Source organism: Gopherus evgoodei, chromosome 3 (genome assembly GCF_007399415.2).
Source record: "Gopherus evgoodei ecotype Sinaloan lineage chromosome 3, rGopEvg1_v1.p, whole genome shotgun sequence".
Lineage (NCBI taxonomy): Eukaryota > Metazoa > Chordata > Testudines > Testudinidae > Gopherus > Gopherus evgoodei.
The window spans coordinates 187,178,702-187,204,250 of record NC_044324.1 but is presented as its reverse complement, the minus strand read 5'-3'; the positions used below and the strand labels follow the sequence as shown (position 1 = coordinate 187,204,250).

General features: G+C 39.2%; 1 protein-coding gene across 8 annotated transcripts in view; it reads right to left on the bottom strand.

Moving 5' to 3' along the window:
• The window catches only part of PPM1B (protein phosphatase, Mg2+/Mn2+ dependent 1B), a 111,318-nt gene that overhangs the window by 61,425 nt on the left and 24,344 nt on the right, over positions 1 to 25,549 (bottom strand). For 7 of the 8 annotated variants that reach the window (XM_030557668.1, XM_030557667.1, XM_030557673.1 and 4 more), the window contains exon 2: positions 5,501 to 5,645. The gene's annotated coding sequence lies outside the window, so the exon portion shown is untranslated. Of the gene's footprint in view, positions 1 to 5,500; positions 5,646 to 6,595; positions 6,684 to 25,549 lie in introns of those variants that run through there. The other variant, XM_030557669.1, reaches the window with a different exon arrangement.

Sequence of the window (25,549 nt, the reverse complement as noted above, 5' to 3'; positions counted from 1 at the left end):
TTGTTTTTAACAAGTTTATAAAGAATCAATTAACACATTCCACTTTATTCTTAAATCCTACATAGAAAAATGAATACTATTTAACTGTTTGCATTTGAACTGAGCAAAGCAAATCAAGGAACTTAAAACTATTACTTGATTTTACACACCAATTACTGTACTGTTACCTGGTAAACACCACAAGTGGGCATGCAGTATTACAATGTTTTAGTGATAATTAAACCACCTTCTTACATATCACTTCTTATATATAGCGCTTTACAAAAAGGAGCAGTTTTATCCCCACGTTCAATAATAAGAAAAATATTATGGAAATGCTGGTCATCACATAGCTAAAGTTGCATTCTATTTTGCAGGTAACACAGGGATTCAACCTTAGTTTTGTCTGAAAAATACCAGTACACTCTTCCAAATTTACAGCATTTTACCCCAAGTGAAGAATCAATTGTCTGATAATCTGCAGGTAAATCCAGTCGTTTATATTTTAAATTAGTTAAAAATTTGGTCCTTTAAACAATTTCATGTATGCCAGTCTTTTCTTTGTCCTGAATGACCTTAACAATGGAACAAAATTAACTGCAATCTGCAAAGATAGCCTGCACTTAAGAAATTAGATTATAATTAAATTTAGCTATTACAACAATTCGATACACAATTGTAATTATAAGGACTATAGATAATTTGAGAGCCAATAAAACCATTACCTACCTTTCATAACTGTTGTTCTTCGAGATGTGTTGCTCACGTCCATTCCATTTTAGGTGTGTGCGCACCCACATGCTCCATTGTCAGAATTTTTTGCCGCAGGGCCAGCTCTGGTACCCTCTGGCTTCTCATGCTCATGCACCGGTACATGAGGCGCCGCCAGCCCTACGCCCTCTCAGCTCCTTCATACCAGTAACTCCGAGAAAGGGGTAGGAGGACAGTTAATGGAATGGACATGAACACCACATCTCAAAGAACAACAGTTACAAAAGGCAGGTAACAGCATTTCTTCTTCGAGTGTTTGCTCACACTGATTCCATTCTAAGACTTACAAGCAGTATCCTCAGAGGTGGGCTCGGCATTTATGATTGTGCGGCTCGCAAAGCTGCTCTACCAAAGCCAGCGTCGTCCCGGGCCTGCTGGGTAATCACGTAATGGCACGTGAACATATGAATGGGTAACCAGGTAGCAGTCCTGCAGATGTCCTGAATCAGCATCTGGGCCAGGAACGCTGCTGACGAGGCTTGAGCTCTGGTCGAATGGGCGTTTATGATAGCCGGTGGTGGCATCTTTGCCTGTTCATAGCAAACCTGATGTAGGCGGTAATCCATGAAGAAATTCTCTGAGCAGAAACAGTAAGGTGTTCATCCTGTCCGCCACTGCAATTAAGTGTTGCGTCGACTTACAGAACAGCTTAGTCCTGTCAATATAAAAGGCCAGCATTCTCCTGACGTCCAGAGAGTATAGTCTATGCTCCTCATCTGACTTATGAGGTTTTGGAAAGAAGACCGATAAAAAAATATATCCTGGTTAGTAGGAAATTGCGAAACTACCTTGGGCAAAATGGCTGGGTGCAGTTGAACCTTGTCCTTAGAGTGTAGGGGAGCTCTGATGTAAGGGCTCTGATTTCAGAGACCCTACAGGCTGATGTTATTGCCAGCAGGAAGAAGGCGGGAACAAGAAGCCAACTGCTCAAAGGGAGGACCCAGGAGCCTTGACAACACAAGGTTTAGGTCCCAAGGTGGGACAGGGTCAAGGACTTGAGGGTAGAGCCAGTTGAGACCTTTTAGAAACCAGACCATCACGTGATGAGCAAAGAGTGACCTGCCCTGAACTGGAAGGTAGAAGGCTGAAACAGCTGCCAAGTGGACTCTGACTGATGAAAGTGACAGGCCATGGAGCTTGAGGTGCAGAAGGTACTCTGGGAACAACTAGAGTGGGGCCTGTTCAGGCAGAAGATTTTGGTCCGAAGCCCAACATGCCAACCACTTCCACTTAGCCAGGTAGGTCACCCTGGTGGAGGGCTTTCTGCTACCCATCCGTACTTGTTGAACACGGGGCAAGCACGCCTGTTCCTCCACATTCAACCATGCGGCAACCAAGCTATCAGGTGCAGAGCTGTCAGATTTGGGTGCAGCAGTTGTCCATGGTTTAGCAAGAATTTTAACAGATCTGCTATGGAGAGCTCTAGAATGCCAAACCAGAAATATTGCATGGAAGCACTCTCTCTTTCTTGTTTAGTATTTGGGACTCCAGTTTTTTAAAAAGTTAAAGAAATTTCCAAACAAATTTTAAGATATAACTATGGTTGACTGTGCATCAGTAATTTATAGATAAACACACTACATGGAAGTTATAAATATGGCAAAAACAAAGTTAAATGTTACACTAAAAAGAAAAACATTAACCTTGTAAATGCATAGTTAAGGCACCCAAACCACCTTAATCTGCTGTGTAGTGAAGCCAGAAGAGAAACTACTAAAAAACTCTCCAATATGCCTTTAAAAATCAATTTACATCTAGGGCCACAAACACTAAAGTGCCTTTATTATTATTATTATTGCATTTCATCATGATAGGCCAGAGTTATGACTGTTTGAGTGCCTTGTGTATTATTCATCTTAACAGTATTTGATTTCTTTAACAAATATACAGTATAGATGTCCAATAAATCAAACTGATTTTCAGAGTTAAAAGGAAACAAATTCATCCATGTAAAAATCAATGCTTGTAATCCCAAACCTACCACGATCATTTTACAGTTTCACAATTCCAGAGGAACAACATAGCCCACTTGTTGTAGTGACGGTTTCAGAGTTAGAGATAATCTCTCGGGTAGCTAGGTCCAATACCACAGATAGCTTTGTAACGGACCTTGAAATAAACTCTGCTTTCAGTGGGGAACCAATACAAAAAATGCAGCATCGAGATGACCTCTGTTGCTAAGCAGTCAGGCTGCTGCTGTATTTTGTACTAGAAGAAGCTTTTTCAAGGTGCATTCTCAGATACAAATTGCAATAATCAACCCAGAATCACAAATGCATGTACTGCTGTGGCCAGGTCTGAACCAGACAGGAAGGGGTGCACATCAAAGTGAGCATTTGTGGCTTCCATGAGTATTCCATGAGCATCCAACAGCAGTTTGATGTTCCACGAAGACCCCATGGCCGTGGAATGATTTGGCAATCTGAAGGCAGTGATACCCAACAGAAGGAGACATTACAGAGGAGGCAAGTTCTTTATAGTACTTCCTCTTTTTACCATCATCATCCTTAAACCTAGGTTCAGCTTTAGACAGGTTTTCTTGATTCAGGCACTGTGAAAGCTGGGAGAAAGTGCCATTTACACATGATGTAAAGGAGTTGAAGAAATTCCTTGTGTTTGAATCTGTCTGTACCAGATCACATTTTCTACAGCCAATAATCAAGCTTGCTTCCCTCCCACATTTACTTCTGCAAGCTATCCAAAAAGCAGGGCTATTTCTGTAGCACATGGCTAAAATAAGGCTCCGCTGCTGGAGTGTGAAGTTGTGCAAGGAACAGGCTGCAATTCACTATTTCTTCTAACCCCATGAAATATGTTCAGCTATTCTGTTTCTTATTTTCCTGACTTACATATAAAGGTAACCAGACTCATATTAAAGGTCAAGTTCTGCTCACTTTACTTAGGTGCCTTAAATGATACCTGTCACATGAATAAGCCCAGCAGATTTTGGCTCTACCAATAACATTTAAAAGTAGTAAACATCAAAGCACGATAAAAAACCCCAATATTGGCTATAAATATTAGAACAGAATTAATTGATATTTTAGGCATGATCTGGAAGTGATATCTGTACAAGATCAAACTTAAGCATTTAAACCAAAAAATACTGATCTATGGTGGTTAAGAACCATGTCCAGATGATATTCCTCCATTGTGTTAAGTATGGCCATTTTAAATGATACTTTGTTTCATGCCTAGTTATACGCTAGGGTTCTGGATCTAGGGCACTGCCTTTAACTATTTTTAAATTACAGTTTTGATCTTTTTCAAGAACATAATTTTTTAAATAAAAACTTGACAGGGATTTGTACTGGAAAGACAATTAATTACACAATCATATATGCCATAGGCCTTTACTAGATGGACTGCTAAAGCATATTTGATTTTGAGTCTTTTATCGTTCAAATGTAATTCTCATATTGTTAAAGATACTAGCAACTAAAATAAGGCTTTTTTTTCTTTTCTTTTTTTTTTAATAAGAGTCACACTGACGACATTACTGCAGCTGCAATATTAAAAGGGAAGCTACCAAAAATGATTTGAGAATGCATAAATATACTGTCCTGAAGCATACTGGTTTAACACACACACTTTGTGGTAAAAACAGTGATAAATAATATGCTATGGAACACAGCAACCAGACAGAGTAACAGGGTCAAAAATGTTAATGCCACACCCTGGTTGATATAATCACTTTCTGGTGAAAAGGAGATCAGTAACCTCTCCAACAGTTCTCAACCTGCCAGTCAGAGCAATGAATAGAAATGAAACAACCAGACCCTGCAACAATGAATTGGGGAACTCTGCAACACCTCAGATATCTTTCCCTTTGCAGAGGTTTTTCAGCAGTTGAATCTACAATATACTTATGAAGGATAGTTAACAAAAGTTACAGAAGGTTCTGTAACTGAGTCAAAGAGGAAACTTTGACAGTACTGCCACAACTGCCTCATTTAAGGCAAGAGAGACACTAAGGGTATTTCTACACTACCCGCCAGATAGGCGGGTAGGGATCGATCGGGGATCAATTTATCATGTGTAATGCAGACGCAATAAATCGATCCCCGATCACTCTCCCATCGACTGCTAACTCCAGCTTGAGGAGAGGCGGAAGCAAAGTCGACGGGGGAGCAGTGGACGTCGATCCCGCGCCGCAAGGACACGAAGTAAGTGATTCTAAGTTCATCTAAAATATGCAACTTCAGCTACAAGAATAGCATAGCTGAAGTTGACGTATCTTAGACTGACCCCACTCCAGTGAGGACCAGGCCTAAGAGAAAGGAAACAGTAAACTAATCTCAGCCAGGTGTTGCCAAGAGTTTTTACTAGTTGCCACTAGAGGACAATATTTATTGGAGAGGAAGAACCCATCAATTCTGGATTACTGGATACCAATGTGCTGATTAATTATAGTTTTTCACTTACTAAAAATGTTTTCCATTGAAAGTTTTACAAAAATTTAATTATCCTTTAATCAGAAAAATATGTCTAGCCGAAATGATCTACCTGTTTGCAACATATACCCAGGATATGAATGTTAAATGTATGTTAAAATGTTGACGACTACATTTAAGAATGAGAAAAATCAATTAAACTCAGAACAAATGTCAAGAAATGCTAAATTATAAATCCTTAGTCAATTTCAAGTTGAAACAGCTGAACAACAAAAATTGCTACCTCAGTCATTAAGGTAAGATTTCAGGTTACCTTTCCATCTTACCTCCCCAAAACTAGCAGAATCTGTTCTTACCTGTTAACTGCACCTCTAGCCAATTCCTCCAGCATTAATCTAGAACATTAGGTTTACATTCCTGCCAACACGTACAGAAGCGAGTAACTTGGAAAACCTTGAGATACCAGGGCACGATGCAACATCTGCTTTATTTCAAAATTTCCTAGAGAGAGAGAGAGGGAAAAAAACAAAGTAGTTATCTACTCAGAAAGGTATACAAATAATTAATTGAATGTTAAGACTAGAATAGGGTTTGTCTGGTTTTTTGATACACTGGTTGTATTAAAACTCCTAGCCCGGTTGTCAAAAATATCAGTGCATCCTGTTAATCTATACATTCAAGATTCACTAATGACAACACAGCTGATGAGTTTTTGGTAGATTAGTTTGTGTCGAATGTATTTGGGCATGTTTAGCTAATTAAAAGGCAGCTTTCACATTTCAGTAGTTAATGCTTTTCTTTACTTTTATGCATGTGAATTAGGAGGATTGAGTTCTATGTCTGGGCTAGATTCTGATTTTAAAGCACAAATCTCTACTGCTGGAAGAGACACCAGAAAGAGAGCTGAGTATGTATAATTAATGAATACGCTCTTTGGGACAGAGACTCTCTCTCTTAGATGTTTGTAAAGTGCCTATCACTGTGGGGATGGGCCCTCAAATAAATGTGTAATTTCAGCCTCAGGTCAGCCTAGACCTGAGGAAGAGCTCTGTATAGTTCAAAAACTTGTCTCTCTCACAAACAGAAGTCGGTACAATAAAAGATATTATTACCTACATCTTGTCTCTCCAATATCCTAAGACTGACATGGCTACAATACTGCATAACTGATAGATACATTTTAAAAAAATTAACTCCAAAAATATTTTAAATGCCATTTTCACAACAGAAAAGAGATGAGTAATATAAAATATATTTATATCGAACATGGTTCTATTCCACAAAAAGTTACCTAGACTGGTATACTGGTGGAAGGAACCAGACTGGAGCAAAAGCCCCAAGAAAAAAATATGGTTAAGTAGCCAGAGTTGCACCTGGGACATGGGGGGCGGAGGGCAGAGTACAAGACTTACTGGAATATCCACTACTTTAAAAACAGACTACCCAAATACCTGTTCAGCTCTGATGACCAGGATGAAGGGCGTGTGGCCATAGCCTAGCCCTCACACTGTTCAGTGCCAGCGCAGAAACAGAGCACTGGCTCCACTTTGGCCCTCTGCAGGGAGTTGGAATCTAGCAAAACAACAAACATTTTTGCCTACATTGCTTGGAACTAAAAGTTCCTGGAAAGGAGAGAGGATATAATGGCTTCTGGATGAAGCAGAGTTCTCCAAGCAATGCCTGCACTATACCCTCAGTGCACTAACTGTTGAAATATTAACAAAGAAAGACACTCACACAGCAACAAGCAGTAATATCCAAAAGTCATTCCCAATCCTCAGAAACCCTATGTATGGAAAAGCTCTCAATATACAATTCAACAGCTATAGCTAAATCAATCATTATAAATTGTGGGACCAGAAGTATAAAATGCAGTCTTTCATAACATTCTGTTTTAAGGCTTAAAAGAATTATATGGAAATACATTAAATATCATACACTTTTGAATATTCATGGAGACTAGAACAACGAAGCATTTCATAAGCAGACAGAATACTATTAATCCAAAATAACTAAAACATATTAGAATTCTTTTAGCTTAAAAAATACTTGGTGATTGTAGTAAGACTTAATTGCTGTTAAAACATTCAGACAACAAGTAAAACAATACTAGGACATTTACAAGTCATGTAAATATGCTATACATAATATGCCCTAACTGCTAATAGATTTCAAAGTTTTTTTCTTTAAATTCCTTCAAAACTACCTAAGGAGACAAAGCCCTTAAACTGTCAGAAAATTAAAATCAACCACCACAGAACATAAGATGACTGCAAAGGTATTACTTAACTATAGTTATCTTTAAAAAAATAATAATTTAAAGAACAATGAGACATGCAAATCCAGTTCGGGAAAATGTATAAATCCGTAAGTGGAGATTAAAAGAATCAAGGTAAATAAATGGTTACTCTAAATACTTTTATTAAGAAAGAGAACCTCCATCTTATTCCACAAAAGGGTAGGCCTACCAACTGCTGACCTCATGGATATCTAATTTAATAAATTCCTGCAAATTAACTATCTATTAATATCCTAAATGACCAGGTACAGAGGGGCATAAACACAGCATTAGCAGCTTTTTTTTTTTTTTTTTTTTTTTAAAACGCTCTCAACATCCATACCTATCACAGGTCACCACTGACCTGCTCAGAGTGACAGCAACAATGTGCTGGTTTTAGTCTTGCAAAATGACATGCGTGACACAGCTTGCCTTATATGAGTAATCAAATGATGTATGGGAGGAGTGAGCTGACTATCAGTTTTTTGGGTGTTTGATTTTCATTTTTAGGCTGAATGGCAGATGGAGATTTGGTTGGCCTGCAAGTACTTAAACATCTGATAAGCATGAAGTATCAAGTCATTCAACACGTAGCTGCATCTAAACAAGACAAGGATGAGGCAGAGGGTTACTACAACCTCCAGATTTATTATCTCATTCACTGAGGAACACTAATGGTAAAGAGTTCTCCAAACTAAATCAGTATTGACCGAGGACATCTATTGAAAACAAGAATTCACTTGAGGATAAAGCTATCCATAACATCTTAAGACATTGTCCTAAAAGGGAAGCCGATACCTTTCCTTAGCCGTGTTGCCCACCCTTTATTTTATGGTATTAATAAACCAAGGTTTACATTTAACAAGAGATAAATAAAATTTCAGACATTATTTATGAATTGCTCAGTGCCAACATATGTTTTCTTCTGTACAAAGAAGATGCCATGGAATTACCTGAGTTTTAGAAAATTCTAACTTGAGCATTTGTTTTCTCAACATTCATGTTACACTAAGCGCTAAATTTTTCCACTTAAACTCCCCTGCTACATTTGTTTTTCTGAAGGAAGGAGGAAATGTGGGTACTTCACTTTGAGACATCACTTACTGAAACTCAGCATATCAAACAACTATTTAAAGCACTCTATACCTTTAGAGCAATTTAAACAGTATTAGCGACTTTACAAAAATATAACCACAGCTATAGTACATGTCTAGACCTTTCAATCAAAGCTAGAGCCCCCAGAATATTAAAGGCTTTGCAAAGCTTTATATCAATTTAAAAAAAAAATTCAACGGTGTAATTTTATTTTAAGCCATATTTGAAGAAATTTGGTTTTGTTCTTTAAGTTGCAAAGAGATGGACAAGAAAAGCCAACAATGAAGTATCCATCTTCAGTCATTTGAATTGTCTAAGCATAAAATTTGATTGGAAATGAACACTGCTGAATGTTATATCTTGTAGCATTAGTTTCTGCTTAACTTCGGTGAACTCCTTAACAGTGTATGCTAAAATGAAAGTTTGGGACTAGCATAAATTTAGCAGCATTTTAAGTTAGGTCCACACTTGTTCTAGCTAAAGATGATCTCCACCTACCCATATACAAAAACAAAAGAGTGGGTTTCTGGAGCATGTGGAATCTAGAGGTCAAAGATCTGTTTGGAACTTTGTTTTCCCCAAGAAAGATGTCCTGATTACATCTCCTTCTAGGAAAACCCTGTACTCCAGTAGAATGAGCAGAAGAGAAGACAAGACAAAGTATGCTCGTCATTTAATAACAGATAGAAATACACTGTGTAATCCATGTAGATATTTTCTATACTAGAATAGCTTGTCCCTTAACTATTTTGAAGGAGATGGGCATCTAGCCAAATAATACAAGGCTTTAGCCACATCCAGAACATGCTATTTCTCAAGTGGAGTGGGGTTCTGGAAAGAAAACAGGGAAAATTGATTGATTGATTTGGGTAAAATTAAAAAACAATTTTGGGAATAAATTTAGGAGACCATACACCACTTGACCTGTGGACTATAGAGTGCGAACAGTCAGCCACAAGTGCTTGGGAGTCGCATCCTTCTTGCTGATGTAATGACACAAGGAAAACGGTCTTGAGAATAAGGTGGTGAAGAGAGCACTTGCAAGGAGGGGCTCCAGAAAATCTTTTAAGACAGTGAGATCTTAGGAAGATGTCAGCTGGCTCCCCACTGGACAACTGTAGATAAATTATTTTAAAGAGCTTCAGAACAGTAGGGTAAGAACACAGATCATGACTCAACTGGAGGGTGGCACACTGCAATTGTTGCAAAGTGGACCCTGATTGAACTAGAGTCATGAGAGCTTTTACTGTAGTGCGTAGTCAAGAATCTTGGGAATGGAAGCCTTCAGAAGATCAATATTGTTCTAAGCCATCCTTTTTGAGAATCTCTTCCTTTTGGAGGAACAGGGTTCTCTTTGTGGAAGACTGCTCTGCAGTAACTCTCTCAAACCTACACTGAACAGTCTATTGGTGGCGCTCCACCAACCAACTTCCAGGTTGAGAGGTGTAATGACTTCAAGTCTGAGTAGAAAATTTTATTCTGATTCCAAATGATATGTCCAGGAAATCTGGTAGTGTGAATCAGGGGTTGAGCTGATAAGTGAATTAGATCTGTCGTCAGAACTGGCTGGGCCAATAAGGATAGTTTGTGCTGTATTCTGTCTTATTTTTCATATTATCTTGGGTAGAGAAGCAAACAGAAGACCTTGTTTCCAGGATGTGAGAAAAGCATCCTCTACAGATCTTCAACTCGCATGTTCTGGAGCAGAATTTTGAGCACTGTGTTCTCTTTCTTGGCAAATAAGTCTATGATGAGAGTACCCCCCTAGTGACACATTCGAATAAGGACAGATATTTTGAGGGACCACTTGTGACTGGTTATGGATTGCCCTTTGTGATCAGCTAGGGTGTTTCTGAAACCTGGTAGGTGAAGGGCTATCCCATGGGTCAGGCACCAATTCCAAAACTTGATGGACTCGCAACACAGGAGCAATGAGTGAGCCCTGCCTAGTTTCTTTACCTAATGCATTGCAGACACACATTCTCACGGACCATGTGTGATAGGCTGATTGTCCAAGTTCCAAATTTAAATGAAGTCATGAATCGCCTCTTGATGCTAAATTCCTTACATCTGAAGGTATTTTAAGAGTGCACCACATTTTATTCCTTAAACATCTGTGATCACTGTCTCTGTAAGTGAAAGAGTGGGAAAAAGTACCCCTCTGTGGATTGAGTTTCTATCCATCAATTTATTGATGCCAGAATATGAAATAGGATAATTAAACGTCTGTGTCTCATTCCATACATTGATCTTAGCCAGCCTTGCAATGATCTTAGAAGTCTCACTAGCATGGAAGTGCAAGTTGGCATGTGACCCATGAGTTTAGACAACTCAAGGCTGAGTGATCAGTTTGCTTTGATACAGGAGATAAATGTCAAAATAGAGTGAAGTGTCTTTAGAAAGATTATACCAACCCCTAATTAAGAAGAAAGCACCTGCCTACTCCCTACTTATTACCCTCTGAGAAAGAAGCCTGGTTTCTCCCAGAAGAAACCACCACCTTCACTAGGCATCAAGCCTCCTGTATAGTCATCTGGACAGTAGGTTTGGTATGAAAGTTGAGAGTCAACCAAACCAGAGAGTCATCCCTGAACTGATCTTCAGATGCCATCTTCCCTGTTTTATCAGCTTAGACAGGAATAACCTCAACCACTAATAGATGGGTACTTATCTCTAAGGGGTATTCTGTCCAATTCCAATCCTTTATCATTTCCCACATTCCTTCACTGTCCTTTTTCAACTTTTCTCACAAGAACCAACTGAAAGTAGAGATAGCCTCCTTGATCTGTCTTAGAGACACAGATGAGATGTCTATGGCATTCAGAGGAAGAAATTTCTACTCCTAATATTTCCTTATTCTGGGAAAAGGAGGAAGCCTTCATGAGATATCAATCTGAGAAGGTCAAACAAATACATACACCTTCTCAGACTCAAGATGGTAATGGTAGCCCCTAGCTACCACCATTTGTTTGTTGAGCCCTAGTTCATTGAGAAAGAGACTTGTCCCATGTCAGCAATCTGTACTTCAAATAATGTTTTGTAATTTGCTATACATAATTGAAGCGAGGTAGAATGGGCTTTCTTACTAACAAAAGTGAGCCTGTCAGGATCTTTATCTTTGGGAGTCACTCGCACTGGGCCAACTGACTAGCTTCCTCCCGGGCTACGGTCTTCCTGATAATGGGTGAGTAACGGATTACTCAACGCTTCTTTATGGCCCTGTGTATCTTTTCTCTACTCTCTTTGCTGTAGAGGCAAGAGCAGCAGGAGTCTGCAATGAACTTTACAGATGGCTCTAGGTTACTCTTATAAGGACATGGCCATTCTACCTGGATCAGTGAAGAACAAGATACTAAAATCTTATAGACCTTAACTTCAGTTAATGTTGTCTCAAGTTCTGGTGTATCAGCTAATTGAGATAGTAAATCCTGAAAGTCATCAGGCGCTGAAACTGAGACAGAGTCTCCCCTGACAGGTGACAAAGCTGAGTGGTGTTTGGGAAAGGCTATATGGTATTGGTCCAGTTGTTCTGGACTGATTTCCTTCGCTTGTTCTTTGTCTCTGTCCAGGATGGTAGAAGATATGGCTACAGTAAGTCTTGAGGTCAATGCTGCAGAAGTACAAGAATATCTACATTTATGCAATAACATAGGGAGAGAGCTAATACTGGGTGTTCTACAGTTCTCACACTACAGGGTAGACCTCCCAAGGAAGGCGCAAGAATGCATCAGTGTTTGTTTAATCTTTGTGTTGCAGTTGTGTTCACCACTGAAAAGTACAAGAGATAGAGAAAGTGTCATACAGTGAAGCTGGCACGGGAAAACCTTGTTTTTCTGGGATTAAATCAAGAAAAGAGTGAATGTCAAGGCTATAACCAGGAAGTCTAGAATGGCATGCTACATGAAGGAAAAGTATTAGGATAATGTCCTACTTCATGGGGGCAGGGGGTGTTTTTGGTGTTTTGTTGGTTTTTGGGAGGTGGGGAGTAGACTAATGACATTACTGCCCTTTCCTCTAAATTCATAGTTTTCTTAATTTTAGTAGGATTTGGTCAGAGAGAATATTGAAAGGGCCAAATCTCATTTATACTGCTCTGGCTGTATGCAAGGGTCTTAAAGTGGGTGGGTGGGTGTGATCAGACTTGTTATAGAAAAATGAAGTTGCATATTACAACATTTTGAAGAACTGAGAGAAGTAACTAGCATCAGTGAGCATGGTTAAGCTAATATTCGTAGAAGTGCAACTGATAGCATTTAAGGCAGGCAGCCCACTGAGAAATTATACAAGCTTCACCACACTACCACCACTTAAGGTCTGATTAAAGGTATATCGTAACAATTATGAGAATTTATGCTTCCTATTAAGGGTATATCAAATGAAACCAAAACCTACTTATATGTTATAGCAAAGAAGCCTGAAGCATTAAATAAGAAAAGAAATTAAGAGGGAAGGGATAAAAAGTCTCAAAAAAATTAAATGTTTTGATTATTTGCCAAATTCCTAGCGAATACTACAAAAAGTACACTCTACATGAACAATGGCTTTGTTCTCAAAGTGAAAGCCTAAAATATAAAAAATTACATCTAAAAACCTGCCTGTCTGTGTAGTGGCAGAGTGGCCTCCCACTGAGTCAGAGGAAGGATCGCCCCTTGAACCCTAGTGAACAAAGTCAGACTGGGCTTGGGCCTCTCATTGGAAGTTAAGGAACGGGACAGGAAGTATAAAGGAGGAGCCCTGCAGCTCAGCTGTGCTAGAACAGCCCAGGGGAGATGGATGGTTTCTGCCCACTCCAGGGGGTCGAGCCTGAGAAGGATCCTTACCCCGCTAAAGACTCGCTGGAGCTAGCTGTTGGAGCCACCAGCAAAACCAAGCGGCTGGAACTGCTGCTGCCAATCCTACCCCAGGGAAGTGGAGGACCCCATGAATCCAGGTACACTCGAAGGGGAGGGTAGGAAGTGGCTCAGGGAAGCTGACTCCAGTCTGGCTGCGGTGCTCCCTGAAACCCAGTCAGCGTGCTGCAGCCAGGATCTCCGCTGACCAAGTGGCAGAACACTCTGCCACTGTTAGGGCCCTGGGCTGGGACCTAGCGGACCAGGGTGTGTCTGGGTCCCCCTACTCCTTGCCACTCCACCCTTAGGCCAAAAGGTCTGTGTGACTCTGCCATCTACCTGAGGCAAGACATCAGGCAATAGGCTGCGTATTGCTCTGCCTGCCTCAGAGATCAGAAAAAGCCCCTCCTGAGCCAATAGACTGTTTGGTACTCTGCCTGGCTTGAACACATAGACTATTTGGTCCCCACTCTGCTTGAGAGACTGAGTCATGAGACTAATTGCTGCTCTGCCCCTGCCTAAGTTGGTAGTCATACCAGTGCCAAGTACAGCAGTAATATAAATGGTCTACACATTCTCAGTATTCCCTTATACATCCCTTTTGGCCACAGCATCACAGTAAGAGCTCATGTTCAGCTGTCTACCTACCACCAGGACCCCAAAGTGTTTTTTTTTTTGGTGTCACTGATTTCAAGAATAGTCCCTCATTTTGTATGTATACCGTTCCTGCATTGCACTCCTTGGTGACCTTGCACATCACTGAATTGAAAAAAGTATTTGCTTATGCCCTGCTTATTAAGTGATTCAGATTGATCTAGACCAACATCAAGTTTTCTTCACTTTTTACCACTCCCCAATCTTCATGTCATCTGCAAACTTGGCGAGTAATCCCATTTTCTTCCATATAATTCATAAAAATGTTGACTAGTGTAGAGCTAAGAACTGATCCCAGTGGGAACTTGCTAGAAACACCCAAGCTCATAGACTGCTCATTTGCTCAGTCCTTCCCTGAGGGACAGAATTCACAGAATGCTTGTTTGCTCAGCCCCTGCACAAGGGCCAGAGCTCAGAGTGCCCAGTTGCTCTACCCTGCCTGGAGCTCATTGTCCTGCCCTGCTTGAGGGTCAGAAACTTTTAGAACATTTGGGGCTCTGCCCTGCCTAAGAGCCAGAGCCTTGGACTGGTTAGTCATCTGCTAATTCCCTGCCTGTGGGTGTTAGTGACGCAGTGTGACGACCCCCCCCCCAACTGATGCAGAGTAGGAGGACTCAACGTTAACTCACTATTATCTGGAATCATGCAACTGAGTTCTTGGAGAAGTTTGAAGAGGTTTCTCCATAGCACAGCTAATATTGAAAGTTTCAGAAAACTTGTACTGATAACATGACAAATATATAGAAAAAATGGAGAAATGAAAAAGTTAAACTTGCAAACAGGCAAGAGAAATGGACAAGCCTTTATTGCTCAATATTGTAAGGGACTTTGAAATTCAGTTTGCCTCTGTTTTTGGTAGGAAGTTGGACCTGAGAAGTAAGTGTGGTTCCTTGAAGACTCAACAGGAAAAGTGTAAACTTAAATGTCCAAAATTTTCCTGAACTTAATTCTAAAATGATTTCTCCCCCTTTCTCACATAGAAGATGTAACTGACTTGAATCAGATGCCCTGAAAACTGTGTTCAAAACATTTCTGAAACTTCAGTGATTTCTGTATTTCATGAGATAGGATATCTGTACCTCACAGCCACACAGTCCTTCTTGTTATGGGACAAAATGAATATGGTTATCTTGCACAAAATAGCTTATATAAAACAGGTTTGTAGACTTAATGAGCCTTGCCATTTAGTGCTAAAGATTGACCTGTATGACCTTATGACATCCCAAACTGTAGTTGGGATTTTCTTCTTTTGAGAGAGAGAGAGAGAGAGAGAGAGAGAGAGAGAGAGAGACTGACTTAATTTTAAACAAATGAAGACAAACTCCTCCTGCTACTCCTCAAGAGGTACCTTTCCTTTTAGAGGCTACTACATTCTCCAGGGATTCAGGAACTGAAAGTTAAGGGACTTCTGCATGTCACTTATCACTCTGCTATGAGAAAATCCTATTTTTTCTGACATTCTGAGAAGACAGACAATTCATACACTTCAGAAGAGGAAAAATATTAAAAAAAACACAAAAACTTTTCTTACAGACTTTCAGCCTCAAAAGGATACTTGGATGTAGAAAATGATTAAAGAGCCATACTGATGACTTGCTCTATCAGGAAATAATGAGGGTATAAGGGAGAAGAGAAATTTAAGACTCAAGCACTGAAACACTACTTCTGCCTATTACTGGTTCTGGAGAGAGGCCTGAGGAAGTATGTGCTGTCACACTCATAGAAAACCAAAGTAAGCCTAGTAATTCCATTGAGCATAGACTTCCTCTAGCTAGAACTAGATATCCTGAATGAGTAAACCAACACTGACAGTGAAGCAGAGGACCTCTCTCTCTTCTGCTCTGGTGGAACTAAGAACCCTAGCACAAGTTTCATATTCACAGTGGAGGATTCAGTAAGGACAGACTGTTCATCCTGGTGTGTGCAGTGGGATAAGAGAATGTAATACTCACAAGCCAGCCTCCATGCCCAACCTACCACCTTCATCTTTGATCCCCACTGTGACACTGCATCCCATATTCTTCAGTGATATATAATTATGGCATAATGATGCATTTTGTATAAAACAGGTCACGTGAGGCATCATTGGAAAGTTAGGATAATCCATATTCAGCAAATCATATTTGCAGATCCTGCATGTATCGTTTTATCTAAAGTTAAGAATATTGACTATGTATCTGTATTTCAAATGTAATAATATCTGGGTGACGCTCACTAGGCAAGATACTTTCAGTCTAGACAGCTGACGGGGAAGGGCCTATTCATGGTAATGAGCCATTAGGGAAATCAATAGGCCTAAGGAGAAGCTTATCCATCCCTGGGTGAGCCTTCCTGACAATGCTTCAGACAGCCTGTAAGTAATGGCTGCTATGACTCAGCAAGGTGCGCAAGAGCCTATGGCAGGCCACATGACTCTGGACTCCTCCTTGGGATATCAGTGTTTTTCCACAAACTTAGTTCGGGACAAAAGGTTCCCGCCCTATGCTAAAGCTATATAAGGCAGGGAGTGACATCATCTGTTCTTCAGTCCCCACACAAGAGGGCTCCTGAAAACAACTGATGAACAAAGACTGAACCGAGGCAAGTGCTAGACCCAGGCTAAAAGGATTTCTAACCTGTGTATGAAAAAGCCTGCAGATTCTACACTGTAAAGCAAGTGCAGCTTGTATTTTGAGAATCTGCAAGCCTGCCTGTACTATCAGCCAGGGTGAGAATTTGTTAATTTATATCCTGTCTTTCTAGTATCTTAGGCTTAGTTTGCATTCTTATTTACTAGGTGATCTGCTTTGAGCTATTTGGGCATAAGCTTTTGTGGGTAAAAAAACCCCACTTATTTAGATGCATCTGAAGAAGTGGCGTTTTTACCCGCAAAAGCTTGCGCCCAAATAAATCTGCTAGTCTTTAAGGTGCCATCAGCCTCCTCGTTGTTTTTGTGGATACAGACTAACATGGGTACGCCCTGACACTGCTTTGATCTGTTTGCTATCACCTATAATCACTTAAACTTTTGTGTTTTAATCTAAACCAGTAAGTTTGGAGTGAAGTGCTTGGGAATCTCAGCTCAGTAGGCTGTTGCATTTCCTCTCCATATTGAGGGAAGGGCAAACTCTGAGCTTATGCTGTACAGCGCAAGATGGTATAACTTTGCGTTTATACTCCAGTGGGGAAAGGGGGCATAAGGTGGGAGGCTGGTGGTTATTTTGGCTGTAGCATCTTTATTGTTGGTTCATGCAATAGCTGATCAGAGAGCCTGCATGTAACTGCAGCTGGGTGTGTCCCTACCTGTGTGACTACTGGAGGAAGTGTCCAAGTGGAAAGGGGGCTGCAGCTTGTCACTGCTGCAGAGGGTGAGAGGGAGCCCAGGCTGGTGGGTCAGAGGGCTCACTGGTACTCTAATTTCAGGGAGAACTCGTCACACTAGGCCTCATTTAAGGTATCTATAGACCAACAAAGTTTTACTACCACTTGCAAGGCTGAATCTCTAAAGTTAGGAAAGGATGAAAAAGCTATATCACATGTATGGCCCAAAGCAGGAGTCAAAGGAGAAATACATGCAAGGATGAATAAGCTACGTTTTACTTGCTGGAAACAGTTATAGCACACAGAGGAACTACCACTAGGAAAAAACAGTTTTTATTTAGCATGTTCTACGTTCAATGGAAGGTAGAGAGTTTCAGCAGATCAGCCTTCATTTGATTGAAGCAGCATTTTCTAATACTTAGAACACATGAAGGAGTCAAAGATCAGGTTCTTACTCTGGCGTTATCCTGTTTAAGTTACCATGTGTCTTAAGTTTTATGCACCTGCAAGATGGGTAATTATCCCTCACAAAAGTTTTACCAGGTGTAATTATTGCTAGTACAGCATTGAGGTCCTTGGATAAGAAACCACTACAAGTGCATGGTATTTTTAAATATCAGGAATCTTGGAAGCACTGCATTCCAGTTACTGTAACACAGCACACTCAAGTGTTTTATTTTGAATTAAGTCTGACTTGGAATTGTTTCATAAAATAAGCCAGAAACTATGGCTATAGACAACTATAACAAAAGGCTTTTACATTTTTATACAGATTAAATAGTTTATTTTTAATCAATTTCATGCTAAGTTTCATAAAAAGTCCATATTAGTTCCTAGTACAAGCAATTACATATGATGGTTACAACACCTGAACTTCCACTATGCACTACCTTTAACTCTCCAATCCCAATGGCTGTAGTAACTACAGAGGTCTTCAACCATGGCTGGAGATTCCACTTTCAAGACTTACAAGTCTGAAGTCTTTGGAATCAGCAGGAATCCTGATTACATATCAGTATTACAGATCTCCAAGCAATACATTGGGCATTACAATCTTTCAGTCCCTCCTGCTCTGGCAACGTCCTTAAGAAAAATCTAAGACACTGTTCCTGTGAAGTCAATGACTCAGTTGACACCAACTAGGTCTGTTTTCTAGTGCCAGTTGCATACGACAGTGCATGCTCTGGCACAGTCCTCAGGCTCCCAAATGGCACTAGAAAACAGACCTAGTTGGTGTCAACTGAGTCATTGACTTCACAGGAACAGTGTCTTAGATCTTTCTTAAGGACGTTGCCAGAGCAGTGCTGAAGCTGAGGATGGGAGCCAGTGTTCTAACTGTTTCATAAAGGAGAGCTTCAGTGCAGATGCAGATCACTGAGAATCCAAATCAGCCTAACGAAAGAAAGGGGGCTAAGAAAGTCTAAGTGCAGATCTAACAGAGGTTCCCAATGCTCTTCATTGTAGAGGTATGTGATATACAGTAGTTGTAGTAGTAAGGTGCATACTTATGGGTGATACTCTTGAGGCTTAATTTTTCATTTCCTTGGTTTTGAGTTTCTCAGGTATGTTGTGTGTGTAGCAAACCTATTCCCCAAACACTGTGTCCTATATTTCACTATAGTTATTTAAAAATAATGCAGCCTGTACATGGTGGAGGAAACAAAATGTATTTAGAGCCCAGTACTGCTATTGAGCTAATATACAAGGTTTCAATACTTGAAATAAGGAAGGGACAAAAAATTCAGGCTCAAGAAAAGAACTGTAGGTTGAACGATAAGATTCAGCAATTTCTGTATCTATGGCGATAACCCTTAGGTTATTTTACCTCCATTGTTGGTTTAGAAATTTGAAGATGCCACCACTCAACAGCCCAGTCAAGCAGGTTGACCCCTTTTTCCTTCTCCATGAAGAAAAACTGAGAAACTTCAGGGTGAGTACTCAATCCTTCAATCCACTCACCAAAGGAGCGGGACTTTTCTTCTGCTCTCTGTACATGATGCTCCAAGACTAAACTGCCTTTTCATTCACCCCAGAGATCTTATAGAATCTGCATCTTCTGTTTCCTTGGTAACAGCATGAAGCAAGCATAATATTCCATGACACCTACCCACACAGCTTCACAATTAAAGTATGGCAACACCTATTTCATAAGGCTTTTCTTTTCAAGTGGTAATGACAGGAATTAAGCCAAGTAAGGGCAGGGGAGGGGGAGAGAGAAGAGTGGAGAGGTGACTTACAAATGCAATTCCTCCCACTTCCAAAAAGAATATTCAAAAGGATAAAGGTAACTGCAAATAAATAGGATTAGGGGGAGGGGGAAAACAAACAAAAGGAATTCCACTAATGAGTGAAATGTAGATCATGCGTTACTCCCTTCCCACACTAAGAGCAGGGAGTACTTTTGCCTATACGCGTTAATTCATCTTAAGAGAATTTTAAATCCATGAGACAACAACAAGACAAGAGACAGTTATTCTTCAGCTCCAAGTCAACCTTCCCATTGGCTATAACGAATTATATTCACTCAAAAACCCATTTTTATATCCTTCCTCTTTAGTGGCACAAGAAATTGTTGCAGCTCACAAGCAGAGCTTTTCCAAAGCCGATAGAGAGATCAATAGCCACCATTTAAACAAATTTCATAGAATAGGATCATCTAGAATAGTGGCTGTCCTATCCATAAGAAAGTTACCCTAGTTTACAAAAAAAAACAAACAAAAAAAAACACTTTTCCTTTTCTACTAAAGCTCATTCACTAGCTAGGATCATTCAACTGGCAGCCTACAGAATACTATGGTCAAAGGCCTCATCTGCCAATGAAAACAAAAAGTGACGTAGAAAGGAATGAACAGAGAACAGGTTCTACTAATAAGCTCAAGGAAGTAGGTACTTCTTGCAGAATGGTCTTCAACATCTATTAAGGAAGGTATTTTGTTGAGGATATAGGCCAATCCAATTTATAACCTAATCCATTGGGGGATTATTTTGGCTTCTTTCTTAATAAGGAGGGGCTGTTCCATATTACCACATTCTTTTGCAGCAAAATTTCATAACATCCTATTTTGGTCTGAGGAAGGAGTGAGGGTAAATGAACACTGATTTAAGTGAACAGAAAGATTAACATTTTATATTAGTTTTACAACTGGTCCAAGAGTAGTCCATTTCAGGGAGAAAATGGAGGTGATTCCTTCGACTCCAGATTCACTGACTTCTTACAAAGTTGATGGCTGAAAGCATGGATAACTGAAATGACAGCAAGAAATCTTCAGAAACCTGGCAACATGATGGCGAAGGTTCAGACAACTATGTCTGCCTTTTGGAAAAGATCTTTCTGCCAACAGATTACCCTGTACTTAAGCTCAGATTGAGGCTCATCTATACACCCCATCTATACAGAAGTAGAGTGCTGAATGGCTTTAACAAACTCAGCACTAATAGAAAAGAGGCCTCTATGTTCTAATTATAAAGACTTCCTTGATTTTTAAAGTAGGTCTATGACATCCTGATTAGAAGCCACCTTTCTGGAAGCCTAATTCTACTACAAATCTTCAAATGAAAATCTATTTCAAACTGGGTGAACTAGGTCACTTTGTATACCGTAGGCTCTTCTAAGTCAGGAGCCTTCATACACTGGAATTGGAAGTCAATAGTGCCAGTCAGCAGGGTGCTTCAGGAAGCCTGAGACCTTCTTGTTTCAACTGTTCCTGACTACCTGAGATTGGTTTGTGAATGGAAGAAAGGAAAATGTACCCGTAGAACTTTTGAAAGTTCTAATATTTCTGTGATGTATTTGCAGGGAAAGAGGTAAGACAACACTTTGTTTTCTTGAAGCGTACATTTAATTGATCTTTTAAAGTTAAAAGACTATTCAAAAAATGAGAAGTTTTGATATACAAAATGAGAAAAATATAATTTTTTAATTTTTAAATATGATAGCACCTGTAAGAAGTCCATTATACCTTTCTTTAGTTTCTTTCAAACCCATCAAACTGCACTATGCAACAGTTAACACTTTATGGTAAGTGTTTTATCTACACCAGTAGTATTATGGTTGAAAAGACTAACTTGGAGCTTTTGTTTTGAGCTACTTTACTTTCTATAATAAAGCTAGAATTTTGCATGCAATTTTTTTTATTATTATTTTTTAGGAGCAAAGCAAGTTCCATTGCACTGGCTGAGTTGGAATCTAGATATTAAACTTTAATATAGATTTCTACAACTTTAAAAAGGATGTACTAACCTGATAATCACAAATTTTTACTCACATAAAAGACTGAAACACAAGATCATTCTAGAATTAAGAACGCATCCCTGGGACTTCAGGAACAGTCTACCACAAGGAAAACCAAAATAAAGCTTCCACTCACACTAAAACAGTGAAAGCTTAAATTCAATAGAAGCTGCATCGTACCACTGACAGCATGACAATTCTTAATTTCTAAAAGTTTAAGAGACAAAACCCAAGTATAAAATAAAGACTTGGATTGTTATTCTATTTTTAAATATAGTAAGGGGGGAAGTTTCAACTGCTCTTTAGACAGTTTTTTTTAAATCTATACTTTGACACAGGACAGAAGGTAGATTTTTCAGTAGAACTCATCCAATCAAGGAGAGAAAATTCAGATCTCATTGTGTATTTGGTTTGTAAAAATACTATTTAGTTTGAATACAACACATCTGTAGACCTCAGAGCACTTTACAATGGAAGATTATCCTTATTTGCTGTATGGGCAAGCAAAAAGTTCAATGATTTGCCCAAGGTCACACAAGTCAAAAAGTACAGAAAACCCAGATCCCCAATTCCCAGTCCAGTGCCCCAATCACTAGAGCACACTGCACTCTTAGCAGTTTCAATATATTGTTAATTTTCAAATATTTTTCCATTACCTTTTACCCTGACAAGGTAAAATATTTTGAGTGAATACAGTCACCAGTATTGTACAGTCCATGACAGAAGGCTACAAAATATACATAGTCCACTTTAGACCTGCCTACATTAAGCAAAATACCACAAATAATCAGGTTGGAAGTTCCAAGGACAGACGCTTATAATTCTATAGAGGAAAGACTTCAGGTGTTTGATTAGCAGATTGAATAGTTTCCTCCACCTCCTTACCCCAGTTACAATATCTGAAACACGGAAACAGATTCAGAATAGTTTTGAGCAGTGTTATCAGTACATCAAATGAGCACTCAAGTAACACTACAGGTGGTAATAAAATGAAATAACAGTTATAAAGATAATCAATAATACAGAATGGTAGTGTTTTTCATCTTTTGTTAAGTCACCATGGTAAAGCACTGGAAAACTACTTTCAATTGTTTCTCTTTATAAAAAATAAAAACAAAAACATAATAGTTCAATGAATTCAAGATCAAAGCCAATGATTTGAACAAGGATAAAACTTATTAAAATAGGAGGGTTTTAAAAATGCAGTGCCTAATTACTTTCTACGTAAAGCAAACACCTAAGTTCTATTGGAAGGACCATAATGAGAATATGAAATAATATCTACTGGCTTCATTCTTCTGTCGTAGGTTAAAATAATGAAGTAGAACCATCAGTTTTAATCATTTAACAATTGAGCTGTTTGAAGGAGTGGACACACAAGAGCACTAGTTTCTGATAAAGCAGCTCATTTTTTCCTTTAGTAAGACAAGTTTATAGACAAAGCAATGAGTTTTGTATATACAATAGCTAGCTCCAGCGTAACAGAAGAATATCTGATGAACAGAATTCAACTGGTACATAAAAAGTGTAGCTTTGGTCAGAAAAGGGACTATGTAAAAAAAACATTCTTTACTCACTGCATTGCTTCCTTTGTATCAAGTACATTTAATTACTATATTAACAAAACCAAGTTTTTAAACTAGTATTAGCAATGCAGAGCCAATGCAGGCATGGAAGAGTTAGAGGGATCAGTTTCTGCCATATCCAATCAAAAAAGGGTAAGCAACTTCTAATGTAGAATATAAACAGTGTACAAGCTTTGAATAATTGTTTTGGGGTTTTTTGAAGAACAAAAATGCTCATACATTATCCCAAAGAGATAGCCCTGAAGACTGCATCAAACAAATGAGTTTCTGATCTGCAAAAATGCCAATCCAACTAAGATTTTAAAAGTAAATATCCCATATTGTTGGAAGTCTACTTATATGAAGAACAACTTGGGCCTCAATACTGCAAATATTTACACATCAGTAATTCTACACTGATGAAAATTTGGAAAGCTTATAAGTAATTACTTCTTTCACAATTGTTTAAATGGGAGTTTGGTACCAAAAGTATTCACATGTCAAGCAGAACCATTTTGGAGATGGAAAGAGCTCCAGTTCACATACAAGGAATATATTTTCTAAAAACCAGAAAAAGTGGCAATTCAGATGATAAAGAATAATTTGACAAGAGCTTCCACAACTGAATTGACTTGTTAGCTAGTAGCTACTGATTTGATTTTTTTAAACATTAACATATATAAAGGAAAGTCAGCAAACACTAAGTGCTCAGGAAATATTAATTCCTCTCGAGATTGCAGAAAGCCCCATGAGGCTGTGGAAATGTCAATCCATGCTGGAAATGCACTAACATAAGTGACCGCTATAGAAGTTGTAATGAAAAATAAGAATAAACCAAAGGATAGCTACATGAGGTACAAAAATCTTTTGCTAGTAGGGTGGGAGAGCACCAAGAGAAGTCCACAGTAGAGAATGAATGCCTTTTAATTCGAAATCAAAACTGTGGAATACGGAGGATGTGGAATATTATTGCTACTCAGCATTCAAAAGAACTTCATGAAAAATCTTCAAAATTACATCCAAAAATATTCTATCCCATAAAACATTGTCACTACTACATTAGTGTTTCAGAAAGTTGTACAGAATTGTAACTTCTCAAAGTAATGCACTAACATTAGAAAACTTTTCAAACTATAATTAATAACTGATTTTTACTTAGGAATACTGCATTAAAAAGTAAGTTTGCAATAGAAATCTTGAAATAGAAACAGTTACAGTAATGTTCATGAGTGTTACAATGGAAGTATTCCCCCTTCTCAGTAAAGGACACTCTGTAATACTGGTCGTCCCAGAAGACAATGAGAAGTCTAATATTTTAGAGCAGAGGTCCCCAACTTTTTTGTGACCAGTAGCACATTCATGTTTTCAGAAGAGTGTGGTGGGTGTCAACAATTTTTCAAGGCTTATTTTGTATTTGTGCATTAAATACAAAAAAGATATTTACATAACACATGAATCCAGAGAGAAGCCGGAGAAAAGCCGTGAGGACAGAACACCTGTCTGCAGCAGGTGTAGCGCCCCGGATTCTCTTCTCTGCTGGGCATGAGGTGGGCCCCGCACCTGCCGAGGACCGCGAACACCAGCGCCTGCAGCCCCAGAGTTCTCTGTCCCCGGCAGGCACGGGGCCGCAGCTTCTCTCCCCTACTGCGAACTAGGCAGGCCCCGCACCTGTCAGGAAGAGAGAACACCACGCCCGCAGCCTAAGTTCTCTGTCCCCGGCAGGTCCCCTGCTGGGCACTAAGCAGGCACACATAAAATGTGCCGGCGGGCGCATGGTGCCTGCGGGCACCACGTTGGGGACCATTGCATATTAGGGCAGAACTAAATTCTCAGTAGTTCTCCTAATTTAATTAGAAGAAAAACACCAGTTCAAAAAAAAAAAAAATTGCAAAACATGTCCATAAATCCAAGACTTCGGTTCCCTAAATATTCCCTTACTACAAGATTGCTTACCAACCTCATATTAAATATGTAAAAGATATTGCACTCAAACATTGGCACCTCTAAGAAAATGTTGGCTTTATTAGATTTTCATAAAACTAGAAGAAATTCTCTTTCAAGAAATATTAGATAAACCAAAGGAGAAACCAACGCTGGGGAAGACAAGCTATAAAATGGAAACAGAGTGAAAGGTTTGGCCAATGTACTGAGAAGGAAAGAAGGTTACAGCAAAAAAGACAAAATAATTGCATCAAGCACCTTAAGTTGGTATGGGAGGAGAATGTTAAATAGGGACCAGAAGGAAGAATAATCACATGAAGACATCTTAGTTCTTGTTTTCAAATAAAGCAAGTTTTAAAAATCTAATAAAACTAAAACTAGGATAGAAAATTAATCCATTCCTCTAAGTTGCCCATACTAAATTTGCCTCATCAAAAAGGGATGCCTTTTTGCCTCCAACAGAACAGGGCACAATCCTAACCTTTCCTGATGCAATTATCTCCAAACTATAT